This window comes from Phocoena phocoena, chromosome 5, assembly GCF_963924675.1.
Source record: "Phocoena phocoena chromosome 5, mPhoPho1.1, whole genome shotgun sequence".
NCBI lineage: Eukaryota > Metazoa > Chordata > Mammalia > Artiodactyla > Phocoenidae > Phocoena > Phocoena phocoena.
This window is the reverse complement of record NC_089223.1, coordinates 113131112-113148368: the sequence shown is the minus strand read 5'-3', so window position 1 is coordinate 113148368 and position 17257 is coordinate 113131112.

Sequence of the window (17257 nt, the reverse complement as noted above, 5' to 3'; positions counted from 1 at the left end):
TTCAGTTTTATTAATCTATGCTATTGTTTCCTTCATTTCTTTTTCATTTATTCTGATATGATCCTAATGATTTCTTTCCTTCTGCTAACTCTGGGGATTTCTTGTCCTTTTTTCTCTAAATGCTTTAGGCGTAAGGTTAGGTTGTTTATTTCAGATATTTCTTGTTTCTTGAGGTAGGGTTGTATTGCTATAAACTTCCCTCTTAGAACTGCTTTTGCTGCAACCCATAGGTTTTGGGTCGTCGTTTTCTCACTGTCATTTTTTTCTAGGTATTTTTTGATTTCCTCTTTGATTTCTCCAGTGATCTCTTGATTATTAGGAGTGTATTGTTTAGCCTCCATGTGTTTGTATTTTATTCAGATCTCTTCCTGTAATTGATATCTATACTCATAGCATTGTGGTCAGAAAAGATACTTGATACAATTTCAATTTTCTTAATTTTACCAAGGCCTGATTTGTGACCCAAGATATGATCTATCCTGGAGAATGTTCCATAAGCACTTGAGAAGAAAGTGTATTCTGTTGTTTTTGGATGGAATGTCCTATAAATATCAATTAAGTCCATCTTGTTTAATGTATCATTTAAAGCTTGTGTTTCATTATTTATTTTCATTTTGGATGATCTATTGGTGAAAGTGGTGTGTTAAAGTCCACTACTATGATTGTGTTACGGTGTATTTCCCCTTTTATGGCTGTTAGCCTTTGCCTTATGTATTGTGGTGCTCCTATGTTGGGTGCATAAATATTTTCAATTGCTATATCTTCTTCTTGGATCGATCCCTTGATCATTATTTAGTGTCCTTCTTTGTCTCTTGTAATAGTCTTTGTTTTAAAGTCTATTTTGTCTGATACGAGAATTGCTACTCCAGCTTTCTTTCGATTTCCATTTGCATGGAATATCTTTTCCATCCCCTAACTTTCAGTTTGTATGTGTCCCTAGGTCTGAAGTGGGTCTCTTTTATATATATATATAGCATATATATAGGTCTTGTTTTTGTATCCATTCAGCCAGTCTTTGTCTTTTGGTTGGAGCATTTAATCCACTTACATTTAAGGTAGTTATTGATATGTATGTTCCTGTTACCTTTTTCTTAATTATTTTGGGTTTGTTACTGTAGGTCTTTGACCTCTCTTGTGTTTCCTGCCTAGAGAAGTTCCTTCAGCATTTGTTGTAAAGCCAGTTTGGTGGTGCTGAATTCTCTTAGCTTTTGCTTGTCTCTAAATGTTTTAATTTCTCCATCGAATCTGAATGAGAATCTTGCTGGGTAGAGTAATCTTGGTTGTAGGTTTTTCCCTTTCATCACTTTAAATGTCCTGCCACTTCCTTCTGTCTTGCAGAGATTCTGCTGAAAGATCAGCTGCTAACCTTAAGGGGATTCCCTTGAGTGTTATTTGTTGTTTTCCCCTTGCTGCTTTTAATACTTTTTCTTTGTATTTAACTTTTGGTAGTTTGATTACATGTGTCTTGGCATGTTTCTCCTTGGATTTATGCTGTATGGGACTCCCTGCACTTCCTGGACTTGATTAACTATTTCATTTCGCATATTAGGGAAGTTTTCAACTATAATAATCTCATCAAATATTTTCTCAGACCCTTTCTTTTTCTCTTCCTCTTCTGGGACCCCTATAATTTGAATGTTGGTGTGTTTAATGTTGTCCCAGAAGTCTTTGAGACTGTCCTCAATTCTTTTCATTCCTTTTTCTTTACTCTGCTCTGAGGTATTTATTTTTACTATTTTATCTTCCAGGTCACTTATCTGTTTTTCTGCCTCAGTTATTCTGCTATTGATTCCTTCTAGAGATATTTTAATTTCATTTATTGTGTTGTTCATCATTGTTTGTCTCCTCTTCAGTTCTTCTAGGTCCTTGTTAAAAGTTTCTTGTATTTTCTCCATTTTATTTCTAAGATTTTGGATCATCTTTACTATCATTACTATGAATTATTTTTCAGGTAGACTGCTATTTCCTCTTCATTTGTTTGGGCTGGTGGGTTTTTACCTTGCTCCTTCATCTACTGTGTGTTTCTCTGCCTTCTCATTTTGCTTCACTTACCGTGTTTGGGGTCTCCTTTATGCAGGCTGCAGGTTCGTAGTTCCCGTTGTTTTTGGTGTCTTCCCCTAGTGGCTAAGTTTGGTTCAGTGGGTTGTGTAGGCTTCCTGGTGGAGGGTACTGGTGCCTGTGTTCTGGTGGATGAGGTGGATCTTGGCTTTCTGGTCGGCAGGACCGTGTCCATTGCATTTCGGGGTGTCTTTGACCTTATTATTATTTTAGGCCACCTCTGTGCTAATGGGTGGGGTTGTGTTCCTGTCTTGCTCGTTGCTTGGCATTGAGTGTCCAGCACTTTAGTTTGCTGGTTGTTGAGTGGAGCTGGGTCTTAGCATTGAGAAGGAGATCTCTGGGAGAGCTTTCGCTGTTTAATATTAGATGGAGCTGGGATTTCTCTGGTGGGTCAATGTCCTGAACTCAGCTCTCCCACCTCAAAGGTACAAGCCTGACACCAGGCCAGAGCACTGAGACACTATCAGCCTCACACGGCTCTGAAAAAAAGTGAGAAAAAAAAGAAAGAAAGAAAGAAAGAAAAGAAAATAGAATAAAATAAAGTTATTAAAATAAAAAAATTGTGAAAAATTAAAAAGTAATTTAAAAAAAGAAAGAAGAGAGCATCCAAACCACAAAACAAATTCACCAATGAGAACAAGTGGAAAAAACTGCTAAAAACTATTCTAAAAAAAAATGGACAGAGAGAGAGGAACCAAGATGGCGGAGTAGAAGGATGTGCTCTCACTCCCTCTTGCGAGAACACCAGAATCACAACTAGCTGCTAGACAATTATCGACAGGAAGACACTGTAACTCACCAAAAACGATACCCCACATCCAAAGGCAAAGGAGAAACCACAATTAGACAGTAGGAGGGGCCAATCACAGTAAAATCAAATCCCATAACTAGTGGGTGGGTGAATCACAGACTGGAGAACACTTATACCACAGAAGTCCACCCACTGCAGTAAAGGTACTGAGCCCCACGTCAGGCTTCCCAACCTGGGGGTCCGGCAATGGGAGCAGGAATTCCTAGAGGATCAGACTTTGAAGCCTAGTGGGAATTGATTGCAAGACTTTGACAGGACTGGGGGAAACAGAGACTCCACTCTTGGAGGGCACACACAAACTAGTGTGTGCATCAGGACCCAGGGGAAGGAGCAGTGACCCCAGGGGAGACTGAAACAGACCTACCTGCTAGTGTTGGAGGGTCTCCTGCAGAAGCCGGGGGTGGCTGTGGCTCACCATGCGGACAAGGACAAGGACACAGGCAGCAGAAGTTCTGGGAAGTACTCCTTGCTGTGAGCCCTCCCAGAGTCTGCCATTAGCCCCAGCAAAGAGTCCACATTGCGTCCACTATAGGGTTGCCTCAGGCCAAACAACCAACAGGGCGGGAACCCAGCCCCACCCATCAGCATTCAAGTAGATTAGAGTTTTACTGAGCTCTGCCCACCAGAGCAACTGTCAGCTCTACCCACCACCAGTCCTGCCCATTTAGCCTCTTAGATAGCCTCAGCCACCAGAGGGCAGACAGCAGAAGCAAGAACTACAATCCTGCAGCCTGTGGAACAAAAACCACATTCACAGAAAGATAGACAAGATGAAAAGGCAGAGGGCTATGTACTAGATGAATGAACAAGATAAAAGCCCAGAAAAACAACTAAATGAAGTGGAGATAGGCAACTTTCCAGAAAAAGAATTCAGAATAATGATAGTGAAGATCATCCAGGACCTCGGAAAAAGAATGGAGGCAAAGATAGAGAAGATGCAAGAAATGTTTAACACCTAGAAGAATAAGAACAAACAGAAATGAACTATACAATAACTGAAATGAAAACTACACTAGAAGGAATCAATAGCAGAATAACTGAGGCAGAAGAACGGATAAGTGACATGCAAGACAGAACAGTGGAATTCACTGCTGCAGAACAGAAAAAAAGAAAGAAAGGAGCTGCAGGCAGCCTAAGAGACCTTTGGGACAACATTAAACACAACAACATTTGCATTATAGGGGTCCCAGAAGGAGAAGAGAGGGAGAAAGGACCAGAGAAAATATCTGAAGAGATTATAGTCAAAAACTTCCCTAACACGGGAAAGGAAATAGCCACCGAAGTCCAGGAAGCACATAGATTCCCATACAGGATAAACCCAAGGAGAAACATGCCAAGACACATAGTAATCAAACTGGCAAAAATTAAAGACAAAGAAAATTAATTGAAAGCAGCAAGGGAAAAATGACAAATAACATACAAGGGAACTCCCATAAGGTTAACAGCTGATTTCTCAGCAGAAACTCTACAAGCCAGAAGGAGTGGCATGATATACTTAACGTGATGAAAGGGAAGAACCTACAACCCAGATTACCCAGCATGGATTTCACTCAGATTCGACAGAGAAATCAAAAGCTTTACAGACAAGCAAAAGCTAAGAGAATTCAGCACCACCAAACCAGCTCTACAACAAATGCTAAAGGAACTTCTCTAAGTGGGAAACACGAGAGAAGAAAAGGATATACAAAAACAACGCCAAAACATTTAAGAAAATGGTCACAGGAACATACATATCGATAAATACCTTAAACGTGAATGGATTAAATGCTCCAACCAAAAGACACAGGCTTGCTGAATGGATACAAAAACAAGACCCATCTATATGCTGTCTACAAGAGACCCACTCCAGACCTAGGGACACATACAGACTGAAAGTGAGGGGATGGAAAAAGATATTCCATGCAAATGGAAATCAAAAGAAAGCTGGAGTAGCAATACTCATATCAGATAAAATAAACTTTAAAATAAAGACTGTTACAAGAGACAATGAAGGACATTACATAATGGTCAAGGGATGAATCCAAGAAGAAGATATAACAATTATAAATATATATGCACCCAACATAGGAGCAACTCAATACATAAGGCAACTGCTAACAGCTATAAAAGAGGAAATCGACAATAACACAATAATAGTGGGGGACTTTAACACCTCACTGACACCAATGGACAGTTCATCCAAAATGAAAATAAATAAATAAACAGAAGCTTTAAATGACACAATAGACCAGATAGATTTAATTGATTGTTCTAGGACATTCCATCCAAAAACAGCAGATTACACTTTCTTCTCAAGTGCGCATGGAAGATTCTCCAGGATAGATCACATCTTGGGTCACAAATCAAGCCTCAGTAAATTTAAGAAAACTGAAATCATATCAAGCATCTTTTCTGACCACAACACTATAAGATTAGAAATGAATTACAGGGAAAAAAAGGTAAAAAATCAAACACATGGAGGCTAAACAATACGTTACTAAATAAGCAAGAGATCACTGAAGAAATCAAAGGGGAAATCAAAAAATACCTAGAGACCAATGACAAGGAAAACACGACGATCCAAAACCTATGGGATGCAGCAAAAGCAGTTCTAAGAGGGAAGTTTATAGCTATACAAGCCTACCTCAAGAAACAATAAAAATCTCAAGTAAACAATCTAACCTTACACCTAAAGGAGCTAGAGAAAGAAGAAGAAACAAAACCCAAAGTTAGCAGAAGGAAAGAAATCAATGAAAGAAATAAATGTAATAGAAACAAAGAAAACAGTAGCAAAGATCAATAAAACTAAAAGCTGGTTCTTTGAGAAAATAAACAAAATTGATAAACCATTAGGCAGACTCATCAAGAAAAAGAGGGACAGGACTCAAATAATTAAAATTAGAAATGATAAAGGAGAAGTCACAACACACCCTGCAGAAATACAAAGTATCCTAAGAGACTACTACAAGCAACTCTATGATAATAAAATGGACAACCTGGAAGAAATGGAAAAATTCTTAGAAAGGTATAATATTCCAAGACTGAAACAGGAAGAAACAGAAAATGTGAACAGACCAATCACAAGTAATGAAATTGAAACTGTAATTAAAAATCTTCCAACAAACAAAAGTCCAGGACCAGATGGCTTCAGAGGTGAATTCTATCAAACGTTTAGAGAAGAGCTAACACCCATCCTTCTCAAACTCTTCCAAAAATTGCAGAGGAAAGAACACTCCCAAACTCATTCTTTGAGGCCACCATCACCCTGATACCCAAACCAGACAAAGATACTACAAAAAAAGTATACAGACCAATATCACTGATGAATATAGATGCAAAAATCCTCAACAAAATACTAGCAAACTAAATCCAGCAGCACATTGAAAGGATCATACACCATGATCAAGTGGGATTTATCCCAGGGATGCAAGGATTCTTCAATATATGTAAATCAATCAATGTGATACATCATAATAACAAATTGAAGAATAAAAACCATATGATCATCTCAATAGATTCAGAAAAAGCTTTTGACAAAATTCAACACCCATTTATGATAAAAACTCTCCAGAAAGTGGGCAGAGAGGGAACCTACCTCAACATAATAAAGGCCATATACGAAAAACCCACAGCAAACGTCATTTTCAATGGTGAAAAACTGAAAGCATTCCCTCTAAGATCAGGAACAAGACAAGGATGTCCACTCTCACCACTATTATTCAACATAGTTTTGGAAGTCCTAGCCACGGCAATCAGAGAAGAAAAAGAAATAAAAGGAATACAAATTGGAAAGGAAGAAGTAAAACTGTCCCTGTTTGCAGATGACATGATACTATAGAGAATCCTAAAGATGCCACAAGAAAACTACTAGAGCTAATCAATGAATTTGGTAAAGTTGCAGGATACAAAATTAATGCACAGAAATCTCTTGCATTCCTATTAACTAATGATGAAAAATCTGAAAGAGTAATTTTGGAAACACTCCCATTTACCATTGCAACAAAAAGAATAAAATACCTAGGAATAAACCTAACTAGGGAGACAAAAGACCTGTATGCAGAAAACTATAAGACACTGATGAAAGAAATTAAAGATGATACAAACAGATGGAGAGATATACCATGTTCTTGGATTGGAAAAATCAACATTGTGAAAATGACTATACTACCCAAAGCAATCTACAGAGTCAATGAAATCCCTATCAGACTACTGCTGGAATTTTTCACAGAAATAGAAAAAAAATTTTCACAATTTGTATGGAAACACAAAAGACCCCATATAGCCAAAATAATCTTGAGACAGAAAAACAGAGCTGGAGGAATCAGGCTCCCTGACTTCAGACTACAGTACAAAGCTACAGTAATCAAGACAATATGGTACTGGCACAAAATCAGAAACATAGATCAATGGAACAAGATAGAAAGTCCAGAGATAAACCCACACACCTATAGTCAACTAATCTATGACAAAAGAGGCAAAGATATACAATGGAGAAAAGACAGTGTCTTCACTAGGTGGTGCTGGGAAAACTGGACAGCTACATGTAGAAGAATGAAATTAGAACACTCCCTAACACCATACACAAAAATAAACTCAAAATGGATTTGAGACTTAAATGTAAGACCGGACACTATAAAACTCTTAGAGGAAAACCTAGGCAGAACACTCTATGACATAAATCACAGCGAGATCCTTTTTGACCCACCTCCTAGAGAAATGGAAATAAAAACAAAAATAAACAAATGGGACCTAATGAAACTTCAAAGCTTTTGCACAGCAAAGGAAACCATAAACAAGACCAAAAGACAACCCTCAGAATGGGAGAAAATATTTGCAAATCAATCAACAGACAAAGGATTAATCTCCAAAATATATAAACAGCTCATGCAGCTCAATATTAAAGAAACAAACAACCCAATCCAAAAATGGGCAGAAGACCTAAATAGACATTTCTCCAAAGACATACAGATGGCCAAGAAGCACATGAAAAGCTGCTCAACATCACTAATTATTAGAGAAATGCAAATCAAAACTACAATGAGGTATCACCTCACACCAGTTAGAATGGGCATCATCAGAAAATCTACAAACAACAAATGCTGGAGAGGGTGGGGAGAAAAGGGAACCCTCTTGCACTGCTGGTGGGAATGTAAATTGACACAGCCACTATGGAGAACAGTATGGAGGCTCCTTAAAAAACTAAAAGTAGAATTACCATATGATCCAGCAATCCCACTGCTGGGCATATACCCAGAGAAAACCATAATTCAAAAAGACACATGCACCCCAATGTTCATTGCAGCACTATTTACAATAGCCAGGTCATGGAAGCAACCTAAATGCCCATCGACAGACGAATGGATAAAGAAGTTGTGGTACATATATACAATGGAATATTACTCAGCCATAAAAAGGAACGAAATCGAGTCATTTGTTGAGTTGTGGATGGATCTAAAGACTGTCATACAGAGTGAAGTAAGTCAGGAAGAGAAAAATAAATATTGTATATTAACACATGTATGTGGAACCTCGAAAAATGGTACAGATGAACCGGTTTGCAGGGAAGAAGTTGAGACACAGATGTAGAGAACAAACGTATGGACACCAAGGGGGGAAAACAGCAGTGGGGTGGAGATGGTGGTGTGCTGAATTGGGCGATTGGGACTGACACGTATCCACTGATGTGTATAAAATTGATGACTAATAAGAACATGCAGTATAAAAAAACAAACCAAGAAAACAACTAATACTAAACTTTCTTTGGGTTATGTGTATGGAAATATGTTAATATAAATGTTTCAGACATTACATGAAATTTCTAAAAATTTTATATGTTCTGGTATAATGTTACATCATTATTCTAATTACTACTTTAAAATGTATATCTCAGAAATAACTAAATTTCCTTGTCAATTGCATTATTATGAACTTTCATCAAGTCTTTATCCATGGACATTTTTAAGTCTCTTGTCATTTACAGACAGTTCTGGGTGTACTCTGATGTTTTTGCAAAAATGTTCCTATAAAAGGGTTTCATCTTCAAGGAATTCACGGAAAAGACTGACAAGTACAGGTTTCTGGTAACTGACTATACTGCTGAACTGAATCAATAAGCATTTTCAGAACTCTAATGGCAAACTGATGAATTCATAAAAGTGCTAACAAAAGATCAAGATGAAAAAAAATTAATTATATGGGACTGAGTGAACTGATGAGGATGATTATAATTTTTGTGACTTTCTGTTTGAATAATAATAAAAAAAATCCCACAAGGACTCAGAGGCAAAAAATATACAAATCAATTTTCACTGTAAAGTAAAGGAGCTGTTACAGTGGAGGATTACTGGACTGAATGTCAATATTATGACATAGAAAAAAAAACATATATATATATATGTGTCATCTTGGGCATGTTACTTAAAAAAAAAAAAAAAATGGTTACCAAGCACTTTCAAATACAAAGTGCCATACAAGGTTAATAGTGATGATCACCATTTCAGCATACATTTCAATTGCATAGCACTTCTCAACTAGGGAGTTCAGAGAATTATGAAGATATTAACACCTTAATTCTGGCAACATCCTGAACAGGCAACAAATGTTCAATATTTACCTAGAATAATGGAATGATCCAAACCCATATAAGACATGATAAAACCACAGCAATAACCTTACATTTTTAATTTCTTCCCATGTATGTCTTAAAACACAGAGAACAACCTTTAAAAAATCCTGGCATGAAAAGCATCCAGTTTAGTCATTTTTCCTTAATGTTTTCCTTTTTTCTTTCAACTTTATTATGCAAAATTTCAAACATACAGGAAAAAAAACTGAATAGAATAATACACACCTCTCTGCCTATCACCCACCCAGTAATTAACATTCTCTCTCTCTCACATATATCTTTGCTGATCCACTGAAAAGTAGTTGCAGAAATCTAAACCTTGCATCCCCCCCAATATTTCAGCACATGTATCTCCAGAATAAGAGTATTTAACATAACCACACTTTCATTATCATACATACAGAAATTATGCCTTATTTTGCCTACTTAGTGCTTCATGATCTTGCTATATTGACCGAAACTGATTGAATTAGCAATGATAATGCTGTAAAGAGAACCATCTACAGGTTAGGTGAAGGAAGTCCAGTAACATATAAGGAGACCTGATATTAAGTATTCTACCTATTAGAAAAAATTCAGTAAATTACAATCTTGAAAAATGTAGAATGTAAGTACACAAAAAGCGGACAGATGATGCAGAAGTAGATTAGAGAAAAACCCAGAGTTGAAGCAAAGGAAGTATATAGAGTAGCAAATTTAGAAAAATCAGAGGTAAGAGGAGCTGGGTCACAAAGTCACTAGAGTAGTAAGCACTGGGTGTCCACTAGACAAGTGGGTTGGGTCACCAGAGCCATGGCTGAGTTAGTGAAATTACTGCTGATCCACTACAATTGCTGTTGAATCCAAAACAGCAGTGGCTATTGCTTTGAATCTTCATGAGAACTGCCTGGCTCTTGATACGCTTTCTTTGTTTCCTTCCATACATTTTGTCTTTATCTACTAATAAACCACATCACTGGAGAAAACTTGAGTATACCTATTTTTCCCTGTGACCTGAAAGTCACAAATTAAAACAAACTCCTCAATATTCTCTGGTTTCACACACTTTCAGCTGCTGTGTCTTACGCTGCCTGACCCAGAAGTGAAAACCTGATAGCAGTTTCCCTAATTCTGGCCTTCAAATAGAGGAGATATGACACTGTCATCTATTTATTAAATATTTATTAAGGAATTACTTATATTCCAGGAACTTTGCTCTGGGGAGGATATCATCCATGTTTAATAGGGGAAACAATCAAATTGTTATAACTAATAATATAATCTCTAATGTGCTATAACAGATGATGAATTTAAGGCTGTGACATCAACAATAGGGTAGATAACACTTCTTTAGTGAGTTGGGAGGTTAATAGAAGCCATAACATTTATGCTAGTTAACGTAAATATGTAGTAAATAAGGAGTAAAAAGAGACTTTTGGGCGGAGGGATATTATAGTTATGGGGTTATAAAAGAGCCATATTATTTTAGAGAATGATGGAAAACTAGCTAGCAAAGAAGTGATGACACTAAGAAAAACAGAGGGTTCAAGTTACTTTAATTTGACTGGATGATAGAGCTATGCAACAAAAGACACCTAATATTTTAGGTCATTTGTACAAAAACTGCTTTGACTGTGAAATGTTTCAAACTTCTTTTTATTCAATAGCTGGCTATGTATTTAGACAAAGTGTGGCCATGTTTTTCTGTGATTAAAATCAAATGAATTGGTTCATATTAGTGGGAAAAAAAAATGGACAGACAGAACCCTAGGACCAACGGTAAAAGCAAATCTATACAGACAAAATCACACACAGAAGCATACACATGCACACTCACAAAAAGAGAAAAAGGAAATATATATATATATGGAAGAGAGCAACCAAATCAGTAAACAAATCTACCAATGATGATAAACTCTAAATACTAAACTAAGATCAACATAAAACCAGAAACAAATTAGATGCAGAAAGCAAACCCCAAGTCTACAGTTGCTCTCAAAGTCCACTGCCTCAATTTTGGAATGATTCCTGTCTATTCATGTATTCCACAGATGCAGGGTACGTCAAGTTGATTGTGGAGATTTACTCCGCTGCTCCTGAGGCTGCTGGGAGAGGTTTCCCTTTCTCTTCTTTGTTCTCACAGCTCCCAGGGTTCAGCTTTGGATTTGGACCCGCCTCTGTGTGTAGGTCGCCTGAGGGCGTCTGTTCTTCGCTCAGACAAGACGGGGTTAAAGGAGCAGCTGATTAGGTGGCTCTGGCTCACTCAGGCCGGCGGGGTGGAGGAGGGGGGAGGAAGCACGGAGTGCGGGGCGAGCCTGCGGCGGCAGAGGCCGCCGTGACGTTGCACCAGCCTGAGACCCGCCGTGCGTTCTCTCGGGGAAGTTGTCCCTGGATCACGGGACCCTGGCAGTGGCGGGCTGCACAGGCTCCCGGCAGGGGCGGTGTGGAGAGTGACCTGTTCTTGCACACAAGCTTCTTGGTGGCGGCGGCAGCAGCAGCCTTAGCGTCCCATGCCCGTCTCTGGGGTCCGCGCTGGTAGCCGAGGCTTGCGCCCGTCTCTGGAGCTTGTTTAGGCGGTGCTCTGAATCCCCTCTCCTCACGCACCCTGAAACAATGGTCTCTTGCCTCTTCGGCAGCTCCAGACCTTTTCCCGGACTCCCTCCCGGCTAGCCGTGGTGCACTAACCCCCTTCTGGCTGTGTTAACGCCGCCAACCCCAGTCCTCTCCCTGAGCTCTGACCGAAGCCCGAGACTCAGCTCCCAGCCCCGCCCGCCCCGGCGGGTGAGCAGACAAGCCTCTCGGGCTGGTGAGTGCTGGTCGGCACCGATCCTCTGTGCGGGAATCTCGCTGCTTTGCTCTCCGCACCCCTGTTGCTGTGCTCTGCTCCGTGGCCCCGAAGTTACCCCTCCGCCACCCGCAGTCTCCGCCCACAAAGGGGCTTCCTAGTATGTGGAAAGCTTTCCTCCTTCACAGCTCCCTCCCACTGGTGCAGGTCCCGTCCCTATTCTTTTGTCTCCGTTTTTCTTTTTTCTTTTGCCCTACCCAGGTACGTGCGGAGTTTCTTGCCTTTTGGGAAGTCTGAGGTCTTCTGCCAGCATTCAGTAGGTGTTCTGTAGGAGTTGTTCCACATGTAGATGTATGTCTGATGTATTTGTGGGGAGTAAGGTGATCTCCGCGTCTTACTCTTCCGCCATCTTGAAGGTCTCTCCTCCACTTATTTTCTTAAAATCAAATTCCTTCCGAATAATTGAGTGTAAGAACTGACTTCATTAATAATATTTTACAGAGGACTATGTTTTTTAACTTTAAGCTAAAATCTTCTAGCATTTAATTTATAAACAAGAAGGAAGACACTTTAATAAATAATAAAAGGCATGATGTCATGAAAAAGGAAACCACGAAAGCAGAAGCAATAGAAGGCTTGTCCTTTCATTGCCTCTTTAGTCAAGGATTTTCTATGTGACCTTGAGAAGGCAACTAACAACTCAAAGCCTCCCTTTACATGTCTGTGAAGCAAACACAAAGTAATAGTTACCAGCTGTTTCCAGGGTCCATGAGTCTGGGTGGGATCTTCCCTTGTTATAATAGATAAATGCATCTCATCTGGGTCTGGCCGAGCCTGTCTATGACCAAAAGGGATGGGCTCCATTACAGTGCTTCAGGCCCAGCGGACACCACACAGGACAGCGTCGGGCCGGAGGTGGTCCAGGACGGCACCGTTCCTCCCACAGACACACTGAGTCTGCAGCTACATATGGAACCGTTCCCTCTGGAGAAGACCCTAAAACTAGCCAAACAGCTCCCTCGCCTCAGGAAATGAGAAAAGGGCCACTTCGAGGTACAGGTACAGTAGGAGAGGCTGAGACACAGTCTCGCGATAAACATGCCCTGACCACGCCGCGACCACAGAGCAAAATTCAGAACTTCTCTCTGAGGGTTGAAGGGTTCACACCCCACATCGGGCCCCCCAGCTTTTAAAGACCTGAACTTGAGAGAGGGAGCCCCTAAAACGTCTTTGAAAACCAGAGGGGTCACCTCCAGAAATCCGAGGAGCTGTGGCGAACCAGAAACTGTTCTTAAAGGCGCACGCACAGACCCACTCGCCCCAGGTCCCAGCGCAGAAGCAGCAGTTTGAAAAGTGCTGAGACTATAGATGAAGGAGATTTAGTTGCTACATTTAAAGCTTCTGCAAGAGGGGCAGGGCCTGTCAGGTTACTCTCCGGGGATAGAGGTGCTGGCAGGTGACCTTTTCGTGTTCCCCCTCCACCTTACCTACGCCACCTGGCGCCATTTTTCCTGTCGGTGGGCGCCATCTTCACTCTCCCTTTACCGCCCTCCACAGCGCCAGTAGCTCCCGAAGGGGAGCTTTTACACACGTCTGGTGCCCTGGATTTTGCGGCTGCAGTTTAGGGGACCCTGCTTCATCACCTGGCTCTGGCGTCCAGGGGGCCTTGCGTCCCTGGGACCCACAAGACAGTAACGATCCGTGAGATAGTTCTCAGCAGACTACCATCCTCAGGGTGCTGCACAGCGGACCACGGACTGAAGCAAACTTACAGCTTTTCTGAGAAGGAGGCCTGTTTTCTTGTCCTGGAGTTTCGGCCTGAGGGGCAGGCTTCTGACTGGCACTCTTCTAGAGGCTCTGAAGGTTCTCTCGGGGAACGGAGGCCGGCCGCCGCCATAGTTGTGCTCCACCCCCACCCCCCTCCAGCTCACTGGCCTTTTCCGGGAAGGAGTTCATCCCCCTGTCTGGTACCCTGATTTTTGCAGCTGCTGCCAGGGGACACCTCTACGTCACTTGTCTCCGGTGACCAGGCGGGTTTATGCTGGTGGGTACCACGGGACTATAACCAAGGGAGAAAGAGCCCTTAAACTGCTACCACTGTCAGGGCACAGCAAGAGGCAACAGAGCCGGGAGCTCAGTTTTTCAGTGAAAGGGGCCTATCGGCTTTCCGTCAGAGCTGCAGCCTGAAGGGCAGGCTCCTAATTCAACACACATCTAAGGGCTGATGGTCAACCTCCCCTGAGACTCAGAGGGTGGGCAATGTCTTCACATTCTTCCTCAGCCCCAGAGCGTCAGGATCTTCTGGAGGAAACTCTTACACGTGTCTGGTGCCCCAGTTTTTGCAGCTGCTGCCCAGGGGATGCCCTTTCATCGCCCGGCTCTGGGGGCCAGTGGGACTTGCATTCCTGGGTCCCAGGGGACTGTAACAATTGGAGAAACAGTTCTTGCCAGGCTACCACCTCCAGGGCACTGCACAGACCACAGACTGAAACTCCTCCAAAGTCTTTCTGTGAAAGAGGCCTATTTACTCATCCTGGAGCTTCAGCCTGAGGGGCAGGCTTTAGGTTTGCCACACATCTAGAGGCTAGGAAGATGTTCTCAGTTTGTGCTGTTCCTCTACCTCACTCCAGCTGGCTGGTATCTCCCAGATGGGAGCTTACACAATCGTGGAACGTCAATTTTTGCAACTGTCACCCAAGGGGTACCTCCAGATCCCCTGCTCTGGAGGTCAGCAGGATTTACCATTGTGGTCCCACATTACTATCTATATTTTCATACTTGAAAAGCTGCTGCCTGAGAATCTGGCTTCCAGTCAGTCTGAAATTATGTGCTAAGCTTCTTCCCCTTGGGAAACTGACAGGTCTGGGCACACCCTCAACAACTGGGAGCTATTAAAAATAAAACAGCCTGCTCGGACAATCACAAAGGTTCCAGAGACAACCAAGAGCTGGGGCAAGGTTGAACAGTAAGTTTCATCTTCTGCAAAGGCTACTCCTTCAAAACTGGGAGAGGTAGCTGTTTCATCTGATACATAGAAACAGAGAGTTGAGCAAAATGAGGAAACAGAGGAATGTGTTCCAAATGAAAGAACAGATAAAAACCTCGGTAAAACCTTATGAAATGAGGTACGTAATTTACCTGATAAAGAGTTCAACATAATGGTCATAAAGATGCTCCCTGAACTTGGTAGAAAAATGGATGAACTGTGGGAACTTCAACAAAGAGACGGAAAATATAAGAAAGTACCAAACAGAAGTTACAGAGCTGAAGCATACAATAACTGAACCGAAAAATACACTACCAGGGTTCAACAGCAGACTAAATGAAGCAGAAGAAAGAATGGCACCTGGCACCTCAGGTGAGACTATGCAGAAAAAGTTGGGTGCGCTGGGAGACAGGTCCTCTTCCAGTCACTGTAGAACCAGGAGCTGAGAGGGCAGGAATGGGAAAAGGGGAGAAAAAGAGAAAGGAGGGACACAAAACTAGCACATTTTTTATGAAGGTTATCTGTCAAAACCAACAGTAGAAATCATTGTAAACAATAAAGCCTAAACCATTTAAAAACATAAGAACATAAGAATCAACACAGAGATGCCCATTAAAACGATTGTTACAAATGTTTTGGATGTTCATATGAATTTACTAAGATAAAAAAAATTAAAATAATTCTTCTAAACATTGAGAAAAGAGCTAAATATTGGCAATGGTATTATGGTATACCTGAATATCCAAAATATTATATTAAATAAAAAACTACCAAAATTAGAAGAAAAAAAAACTAGCACATTTTGAGCACCTACTATAAAATGCAAATGGCGACAGTACCTCAGAGGATGTTAATGAGCGTTAAAAAACTTGACTCATTGGAAAAACCTTAGTGAAATTCCTGAAATATAAAAGTACTAAACAAAATTGTTAGTTTTAGAGAGGTGGGTTGGGAGTGAGACCAAATCGAATCTCTGTTCCAATATATTAGCTGTGTAACTAGTTACTTAACTTACCTCTGTCTCAGTTTCCTTAATTCTAAAATGGGGGTAAAGACACTACCCATTCATAAGGCTGATGCAAGGATTAAATATGTTAATACACACACAGTGTGAAGAAAGTGCCTAGGACTAGTAAGCCATTCAATAAGAGAGTTATGGTGAAAATATCACATCCTGCCAGGTACTGTGCACAATGCTTTCACAAAGTCATCTCATTCGTGATGCCCAATTCATGTTCTCTGGGGCAAAAAATAATAATTTGTATTCTCTTAAAGAAAGATATCACTAGGATATCATTATGTTTCTTAATCCCCAAAAATCTGACATCAAGTATTTTTTAAAAGTGGATAGCACTGGACAGTATGCTATTATTAATCTTGAAATATCCTAATGGAAAAATATCCTTTGAATTTATTTCTCTTCCACAAATATTTACTGATATGTGCCTGAAATATGTTGAAACTCTGTATGCATAATATTGAAGGAATTTCTTTCAAAAAAGGCCTTTTTATTATATGACAAAAGTTAAGGTCAGAATAGACTTTCTACCATGTCCATTATGTTCATAACTTTTATTCCCAGGTGACTTTTTCCCTCTAGTTTGCATCTCTTTTCTAAGAAGCCATTCAATTCATTTCCTCCTCACTTTGGTCCCTGGAATCAGTCCTTGTTGGTCTTTCCACTCTCACTTCAGCATGCTGCTGTTTTAGGAAGAGCGTCCATCGAATATGGCCCTTTATTGTCAGGCCTTGTATCATGGCCTGGGTACAGGCAGAGGCAAATTAACTACAGGGTTGTTTGGCAGTGTGACTTGCTATATAGCAAACAACACCCAAACTGAGTAGCTTAAACTGAGCCACTTTATTTGCTCATGATTCTCTGAGTAAGCTGGGCAGTTCTTGGCTGTGGTCAGAAGGTAACTCAGCTGGGGATGATGATTTTGGATGGCGTCATTCATAACTAGTTAGGTCTACTGGGCTTCATCTCTGGAACAAGAGACAATTCGTCTCTGCTTCATGCAGTTTCCCATCCTC